Source organism: Rhinoraja longicauda, unplaced genomic scaffold, assembly GCF_053455715.1.
Source record: "Rhinoraja longicauda isolate Sanriku21f unplaced genomic scaffold, sRhiLon1.1 Scf000087, whole genome shotgun sequence".
Taxonomy (NCBI): domain Eukaryota; kingdom Metazoa; phylum Chordata; class Chondrichthyes; order Rajiformes; family Arhynchobatidae; genus Rhinoraja; species Rhinoraja longicauda.
Window position 1 is genome coordinate 135,001 of NW_027601305.1, and position 7,224 is coordinate 142,224.

Here is a 7,224-nt window from a genome sequence, read left to right on the forward strand (position 1 = left end):
GCAGCTCGAGCGCACAAGGTGCGCGGGGAATTGTTAGCGGCGCCGTGCTTGTGCTGGCGGTGACCATGGCTGCCTGCTCCTTTGGTTCACGATGTCCCCGCCGAAGGCGGCGTACTTTAAAGTACTGCAGCTCGAGCGCACAAGGTGCGCGTGGAATTGTTAGCGGCGCCGTGGTTGTGCTGGCGGTGACCATGGCTGCCTGCTCCTTTGGTTCACGATGTCCCCGCCGAAGGCGGCGTACTTTAAAGTACTGCAGCTCGAGCGCACAAGGTGCGCGGGGAATTGTTAGCGGCGCCGTCGTTGTGCTGGCGGTGACCATGGCTGCCTGCTCCTTTGGTTCACGATGTCCCCGCCGAAGGCGGCGTACTTTAAAGTGCTGCAGCTCGAGCGCACAAGGTGCGCGGGGAATTGTTAGCGGCGCCGTGGTTGTGCTGGCGGTGACCATGGCTGCCTGCTCCTTTGGTTCACGATGTCCCCGCCGAAGGCGGCGTACTTTAAAGTACTGCAGCTCGAGCGCACAAGGTGCGCGGGGAATTGTTAGCGGCGCCGTGGTTGTGCTGGCGGTGACCATGGCTGCCTGCTCCTTTGGTTCACGATGTCCCCGCCGAAGGCGGCGTACTTTAAAGTACTGCAGCTCGAGCGCACAAGGTGCGCGGGGAATTGTTAGCGGCGCCGTGCTTGTGCTGGCGGTGACCATGGCTGCCTGCTCCTTTGGTTCACGATGTCCCCGCCGAAGGCGGCGTACTTTAAAGTACTGCAGCTCGAGCGCACAAGGTGCGCGTGGAATTGTTAGCGGCGCCGTGGTTGTGCTGGCGGTGACCATGGCTGCCTGCTCCTTTGGTTCACGATGTCCCCGCCGAAGGCGGCGTACTTTAAAGTACTGCAGCTCGAGCGCACAAGGTGCGCGGGGAATTGTTAGCGGCGCCGTCGTTGTGCTGGCGGTGACCATGGCTGCCTGCTCCTTTGGTTCACGATGTCCCCGCCGAAGGCGGCGTACTTTAAAGTGCTGCAGCTCGAGCGCACCATGTGCGTGGGGAATTGTTAGCGGGGGCGTCGTTGTGCTGGGGGCTGACTGTCCCTAGTGGGTATAGGATAATGTTAATGTACGGGGATCGCTGGGCGGCACGGACTTGGAGGGCCGAAAAGGCCTGTTTCCGGCTGTATGTGTATGATATGATATGATATGATGCCTGCCTGCTCATTTGGTTCATGATGTCCACGCGGCAGGCGGAATATTTTAAAAGCACTGTTCTGTACGAAGTGCACAATGTCCGTTGGGGAAATGCAGCTGGGGGTCGGTCGACCGGCTGACGACGCCTGCCTGCCGATTTGGTTCACGATGTCCCCGCCGAAGGCGGCATACTTGAAAGTACCGCCGTTCGCGGCGCGCAATTTGCGGGGGGAGGAATTGTTAGTGCACGTCTGTGTGCTAGGTGACGATGCTTGCCGACTTGGTTCATGCCGTCCACGCCGAAGACGGCGCCGTTTAAAGTACTGCCGCTCGAGGTGCACAATTTGCGGGGGAATTGTTAATGGGCGTCGGCGTGCTGGGTGACGATGTGGAGATGTGGAACGCCGAGCCAGATCTATCTTATTTGTTTGCTTGGCCCACTGGACTTTGCATGGGCTTTGCAACACTGTGTGCTAGGTTAAATCACGGCCAATAGAGTGAGTGTTTTTAATGATCCTGATCTGATAAGGGGACTAGAGGTAAAAGAGCCGTTAGGAGGCAGTGATCACAACACGATAAGTTTTACTCTGCAAATGGAAAGGTAGAAGGGAAAATCGGAAGTGTCTGTATTACAGTATAGCAAAGGGGATTACAGAGGCATGAGGCGGGAGCTGGCCAAAATTGACTGGAAGGAGGCCCTAGCAGGGAAGACGGTAGAACAGCAATGGCAGGTATTCCAGGGAATAATGCAGAGGTTGCAGGATCAATTTATTCCAAAGAGGTGGAAAGACTCTAAGGGGAGTAAGAGACACCTGTGGCTGACAAGGGAAGTCAGGGACAGCATAAAAATTAAGGAGAGGAGGTATAACATAGCAAAGAAGAGTGGGAAGACAGAGGATTGGGACTCTTTTAAAGAGCAACAAAAGTTAACTAAAGAGGCAATGCGGGGAGAAAAGATGAGGTGCGAGGGTAAACTAGCCAATAATATAAAGGAGGATAGCAAAAGTTTTTTTAGGTACGTGAAGAGGGAAAAAATAGTCAAGGCAAATGTGGGTCCCTTGAAGACAGAAACGGGGGAATTTATTATGGGGAACAAAGAAATGGCAGACGAGTTAAACCGTTACTTTGGGTCTGTCTTCACTGAGGAAGATACACACAATCTCCCAAATGTTCTAGGGGCCGGAGAACCTAGGGTGATGGAGGAACTGAAGGAAATCCACATTAGGCAGGAAATGGTTTTGGGTAGACTGATGGGACTGAAGGCTGATAAATCCCCAGGGCCTGATGGTCTGCATCCCAGGGTACCTAAGGAGGTGGCTCTAGAAATAGTGGAAGCATTGGAGATCATTTTTCAATGTTCTATATAGATTCAGGATCAGTTCCTGTGGATTGGAGGATAGCAAATGTTATCCCACTTTTTAAGAAGGGAGGGAGAGAGAAAACGGGTAATTATAGACCAGTTAGTCTGACATCAGTGGTGGGGAAGATGCTGGAGTCAATTAGAAAAGACGAAATTGCTGAGCATTTGGATAGCAGTAACAGGATCATTGCGAGTCAGCATGGATTTACGAAGGGGAAATCATGCTTGACAAATCTACTGGAATGTTTTGAGGATGTAACTAGGAAAATTGACAGGGGAGAGTCAGTGGACGTGGTGTACCTCGACTTTCAGAAAGCCTTCGACAAGCTCCCACATAGGAGATTAGTGGGCAAAATTAGGGCACGTGGTATTGGGGGTAGGGTACTGACATGGATAGAAAATTGGTTGACAGACGGAAAGCAAAGAGTGGGTATAAATGGGTCCCTCTCGGAATGGCAGGCAGTGACCAGTGGGGTACCGCAAGGTTCGGTGCTGGGACCCCAGCTATTTACGATATGCATTAATGACTTAGACGGAGGGATTAAAAGTACCATTAGCAAATTTGCAGATGATACTAAGCTGGAGGGTAGTGTGAATTGTGAGGAAGATGCAATAAGGCTGCAGGATGACTTGGACAGGTTGTGTGAGTGGGCGGATACATGGCAGATGCAGTTTAATGTAGATAAGTGCGAGGTTATTCACTTTGGAAGTAAGAGTAGAAAGGCAGATTATTGTCTGAATGGTGTCAAGTTAGGAGGAGGGGGAGTTCAACGAGATCTGGATGTCCTAGTGCATCAGTCAATGAAGGAAGCATGCAGGTACAGCAGGCAGTGAAGAAAGCCAATGGAATGTTGGCCTTCGTAACCAGAGGAGTTGAGTATAGGAGCAAAGAGGTCCTTCTACAGTTGTAGCGGGCCCTGGTGAGACCGCACCTGGAGTACTGTGTGCAGTTTTGGTCTCCAAATTTGAGGAAGGATATTCTTGCTATGGAGGGCGTGCAGCGTAGGTTCACTAGGTTAATTCCCGGAATGGCGGGACGGTCGTATGTTGAAAGGCTGGAGCGATTGGGCTTGTATACACTGGTATTTAGAAGAATGAGGGGGGATCTTATTGAAACATATACGATAATTAGGGGATTGGACACATTAGAGGCAGGAAACATGTTCCCAATGTTGGGGGAGTCCAGAACAAGGGGCCACCGTTTAAGAATAAGGGGTAGGCCATTTAGAACGGAGATGAGGAAGAACCTTTTCAGTCAGAGAGTGGTGAAGGTGTGGAATTCTCTGCCTCAGAAGGCAGTGGAGGCCAGTTCGTTGGATGCTTTCAAGAGAGAGCTGGATAGAGCTCTTAAGGATAACGGAGTGAGGGGGTATGGGGAGAAGGCAGGAACGGGGTACTGATTGAGAGTGATCAGCCATGATCGCATTGAATGGCGGTGCTGGCTCGAAGGGCTGAATGGCCGACTCCTGCACCTATTGTCTATTGTCTATTGTCTATAATCAACCACTTTATTTTGCCCGTCTTTGTGACTCCTCTTTGACACGTCGATCACCGCTGAGGCTGTTTTACCTGTTTCGCCTATGTACCGTAAGGTACACTCCTTACATTGAACTGCATACACCCCATTATTTCGCTCACGGGTTATCCTCTGTGCTATCCAGTCTCTCCTGTCACCCTGTTCTATGTTTTTGTCTATTACCCAGTGGGAGCAGGCCCCATATTGACATTAATTTGTAACCCTACTGCTCCCCTCGTCTGCTGGTTTTATCACCATCTCATGTTTATCCCTCAGCTCTGCCGTGGTCTCCCTCTCTTTTTTTCTGGTGAGGTTCGGCCTATCCTTTGTCATGGGCATATCCCAGGCTGTTTTAGTAACGTTCTTTTAAAACGTGTCGTGTTTGTTTGGCTTTACCCACGTTCCAGCATTAGAGGCCAATTTTTGCAATGTTTCCTGGGTGGGATTTGCCGGTTTTACAAATGGTGTCACTATCTCACCCTGCTTCCTGATACCCTTATGGGGTCGGCTCTGTTCTTGCAGAACCCTCGGGTGGTGCAGAGTCTGGGCCTTGTTATCAATATCTTGCCCTGCTTCCCGATACCCTTGCGGGTTCGGCTCTGTTCTTGCAGATCCCTCAGGTGGTGCAGAGTCTGGGCGGCATCGTCACCCAGCACACCGACGCCCACTGAAAATTACCCACGCACAGTGCGCGCCTGGAGCGGCAGTAGTTCAAACTACCCCTACCCCTACCCCTACCCCTACCGCTACCCCTACCCCTACCCCTAACCCTAACCCTAACCCTAACCCTAACCCTAACCCTAACCCTAACCCTAACCCTAACCCTAACCCTAACCCTAACCCTAACCCTAACCCTAACCCTAACCCTAACCCTAACCCTGACCCTGACCCTAATGCAGGCAGAGTTATTTATAAAGTGGCCCAGACTCTGCACCACCTGAGGGTTTTGTAACAGAACCAACCCCATAAGGGTTTCAGGAAGCAGGGCAAGATATTGATAACAAGGCGCAGACTCTGCACCACCTCAGGGTTCTGCAAGAACAGAGCCGACCCCATAAGGGCATCAGGAATCAGGGCAAGATATTGATAAAATGGCCCAGACTCTGCACCACCTGAGGGTTCTGCAAGAACAGAGCCGACCCCATAAGGGCATCAGGAAGCAGGGCAAGATATTGGTAACAAGGCCCACGGGGAAGGCGGCATACTTTGGGGTTATTTTGTAGTGAGTTTTGAAGGCATGTGCTAGTGTTACGCATACCGAGGGCGCGCAAAGTTCGGCGCGCCCGGGCCAAAACGCCTCTGCTGGCCGCGGCCGAGTCGGCCGACGGATTGCCACGGACTTGCTTGACGACCTGTCACTCTCCGTGCATCGGTTGCACGCCCGGTTCGTCCTTTCCATTTGTTTCATGATGTACACGCGGCAGGCGGAATATTTTAAAAGCACTGTTCTGTTCGAAGTGCACAATGGCCGTTGGGGCAATGCAACTGGGGGTCGGTCGACCGGCTGACGACGCCTGCCTGCCGATTTGGTTCACGATGTCCCCGCCGAAGGCGGCATACTTGAAAGTACTGCCGTTCGCGGCGCGCAATTTGCAGGGGGGAGGAATTGTTAGTGGACGTCTGTGTGCTGGGTGACGATGCTTGCCGACTTGGTTCATGCCGTCCACGCCGAAGACGGCGCCGTTTAAAGTACTGCCGCTCGAGGTGCACAATTTGCGGGGGAATTGTTATTGGGCGTCGGCGTGCTGGGTGACGATGTGGAGATGAGGAACGCCGAGCCAGATCTATCTTATTTGTTTGCTTGGGCCACTGGACTTTGCATGGGCTTGGCATCATTGTGTGCTACGTTAAATCACGGCCAATTGAGTGAGTATTTTTTATTCAACCACTCTATTTTGCCCGTCTTTGTGACTCCTCTATGACACGCCGATCACCGCTGACGTGTTAATCTGCGTGTTAGGTATCTCGGGGGTCAGTTGGACGGACAGATGTGTAAGGGTTTTGTTCGGAAGGATCGTTGAGTGTAAACGGTGAACGGGGGTTAAAGGCCCTGAGGTTTCAATCCTCTAAAGAATGTAAAAGGTCTGACGCGTTAGCTAGCAGCTAATGAGGTGAACCTAGCAGCTAATGAGGCTCTCTCTCTCTCACGGCCCCGGGACTCCCTCCCTCCCTCCTCCCTCTTGGAACCCTCCCTGCGTGGGGGGGGGGGGGGGGGGGGGGGGGCACGAAGAAAAAGAGGGTATAAGAAGAATCCAGTGGAAGGAGTAGGGACTGGGGGCGAGGTCAGACAGCCTATCCGGCTAATAAAGCATCATGAGGTTAGGTATAAACTCTGATGACTGCATAAACTCGCCCCTAATGGGGGGGGGGCACTCTCTCCCCCACCCCTCTCTCCCCAGTGCCACTCCCTCCGACCCCCCCCCCACTCTCTTCGTGTCGCTGGGCCCGCCCGGCACGGCCCCGAGGATCACTCCCCGCGCGGCAACGGGACACCGGGTCGCCGGGCCCGCAGGGTCGTCAGTCGGGCGGGGGGGGGGAGGGTGGCCATGCCAGCAGCAGGAGAGGTTTCCAACGAACCCGCGACCGCAGCAGGACCGCCCGCGGCAGACATTTGGACCCAGCGGGTCCGTTCGGGATGGTTGCCGGGCCCGCAGCAGAGGTTTCCTTCCACCCAACGGGGGGGGGGGGGGGGGGGGCGGGGCTGCCCATCTTCCCGCTCGAAGCAACGGCCTCACCCTAACGGCCTCACCCTAACAACCCTCACCCTGACCCTAAACCGCTCGGTTCATGACTTCTCTCCGTTTGGTTCATGAATTCGCCATTTAGTTCACGACTTCTCCTGTTGGTTCCTGACTTCTACCTCGTGGTTCGTGATTCCGGCGGGTAGGTGGGGTGCCCGGATACTCTCGGCGAAAGGTGTTCAAGTGGCAACGGCGGTCCCGTAGATAAGACGGGTTCGGATGCTCGAGCGTGTCGAGTAAGCGCCGGATCGGCGCCGGGCGCCCCCGGCCGGCTGGCTTGCCCCCCCCCCCCCCCCCCCCCCCCCCCCCTGGCGGCAGAAACGTGTATCGCGCCAGTGCCGCCGCTGAGGTCGAGATTGGCCGCCTCGACCGTTCGAAGCGTCGCAATTCCGGCGGGACTTCCGAACGCTCGTACCGCCAAGTCAGCCGCGACATT